This window comes from Lactuca sativa, chromosome 8 (genome assembly GCF_002870075.4).
Source record: "Lactuca sativa cultivar Salinas chromosome 8, Lsat_Salinas_v11, whole genome shotgun sequence".
Lineage (NCBI taxonomy): Eukaryota > Viridiplantae > Streptophyta > Magnoliopsida > Asterales > Asteraceae > Lactuca > Lactuca sativa.
The window spans coordinates 290,688,224-290,690,253 of record NC_056630.2 but is presented as its reverse complement, the minus strand read 5'-3'; the positions used below and the strand labels follow the sequence as shown (position 1 = coordinate 290,690,253).

The 2,030-nt window shown below is 34.4% G+C and overlaps 1 long non-coding RNA gene across 1 annotated transcript; it reads right to left on the bottom strand.

The window, feature by feature from the left end:
- Nucleotides 1–255: 255 nt before the first annotated feature.
- On the bottom strand, nucleotides 256–1,383 carry LOC111893835 (uncharacterized). Its single transcript, XR_002850963.3, has 2 exons — nucleotides 768–1,383; nucleotides 256–673 (listed from the first exon to the last, which is right to left on the bottom strand). It is a non-coding gene; the product is annotated as an uncharacterized LOC111893835 (long non-coding RNA).
- Nucleotides 1,384–2,030: the final 647 nt, after the last annotated feature.

The window sequence follows — 2,030 nt, the reverse complement described above, 5'->3', positions numbered from 1 at the left end:
ATCATTTTATTTTTTCTATAATCAAATTAAAACCAATATAAAAACAAAATGTATGTTGGTAGTAATTTGTTCTCAATTATACAATCAAATTCACCAGCCTGTATAATTTCTATAATGTATTTAAATTTTATTTCAGCCAAAGTTGGCAGAGGAATTAGTTAATAGACCTTGAAATGTAAACAAAACTTTGGAAGTCAAACTGATACCAGTCTTGCTACTTCACGAGACTGGAAAAATAAAATAAAAAATAATGAATTATTTTATGCCAAAATAGATTAAAATCACATAAATAGTTAACAAATGAAGAAATATATCAACAATGAAGAGGGTAATTTCCAAGATATGTTGAGGGTATACACTATACAACATATGTATCGACTTTTTATCTTCATCATAAATAGATTACCAAAAACTACTAAGTCTTCATCCAAATATCCTGCTCATCTTCATCCCAGATTATAAAAAACATTTAGGGATAGAAAAATCAAAGGATTGAAATAGGAAAGGGCTTAGAAAGGGAGAGCTCAGAGGAAAAAATATTACATGTGATTTGCTGAAAGCGAGCACGAGATGAAGGAGATACGGGAGCGATGGTAATGCTAGGGATTGGATGTTGTCCCTTATCTCTCTGTTTGTTAACCAAACAGACCATGACCATGTAGTATCTACGTTCCTGCAAGTAAGGTTAAAACCCTAATTAGAAAAAGATAAAATTGATGATGGTGGTGTCACGAAGTATTTCTAAGGAATACCATTATAAATTTTACCCTGTGACTTGCGTATGAACTTGATGTAATCTTGATGTTCCCCTTTGCTTTAAGTCTCGGTGAACTTGAATAACATTAGAAAAATCCCAAAGCTAACGGAGAACAATATTCTCAATGTTTTAACTTACTCTAAATATGAAATACCGGCTAGTGGTAGTGCAGGGCTACGACAATGGTAGCAGCAATTTCAAGGTGAACGTCGGTTACCTGAGATGTTGGCTGGAAAGGACGGTGATGGCTGCAGTGTTGGGTTCGATTATGGCATAAATGTAGTCGCCGGTAAGAGAAGTAGGAGGCGGCATAATGGATGTGACCGGTTATCCGTGTACAGTGGTTTAGATCTAGGGTTGTTGAGGGCGACGATGGTTTTAATAGTAGAGCTGGTACCGGTGGCGGTAACCGGTAGTAGTGAAGGCAGAGATGTTAACCAGTATAACTGAAATCTGTAGCCATGGTGTTGGCTCTACTCGTAATGGGAGTTAGAGTTTTTCAGAGAGGATAAGGGAGGAAGAGGGATTTAGAGAGAGAATGAGAGGGGCTTTGAATTAAGGTTGTGAATGGTGGGTACCTGATAGTGGATGTTGCTAGAGGTGGAGGTCATTGTGAGTGATTGGGGACTGGGAATAGGGAGTAAAGGGATGGATCTCGTGTTTGATTATATTTTAGTTTGAATTTTCCCGCCCAACCTTATGCATTTGGATGTTGTACCTCTTAGGCTTAAAATTAAGAAATTTATGCATTTGGTACTTGTATATTATCCACCCATTATAAGATGGTGTATATATATATATATATATATATATATATATATATATATATATATATATATATATATATATATATATATATATATATATATATATATATATATATATATATATATTATGTTGGTTTGGCTCAACATGAGGAAATTCTATATATGGGTACATATTTGCGTTTTAAAATTCGATTATGATTACGACATCCCTTTTCATAATTTGAATTATGAGAACTTGGCAAATAGAAATATTGTAGCAAAAGGACCGGTCTAGTATCAAGTCTTTATGTGAGACATCAAGAATTGATTACCATATGCTTCGGATATAGGATCGATTGTATGTGCTACAATATTCATCATTTCTAAAATTTCCCAAATGTCTGGGGCGTTAAGAGGGGAAAAGTCTAGAATTGGATATGACTAAAACGATTAAGCAATTGTCGAGGACAATCTAAGCTTTACCAAAGATTGGTTGCTCAGGGACAGTTGGAAGTATAGTTTTAATT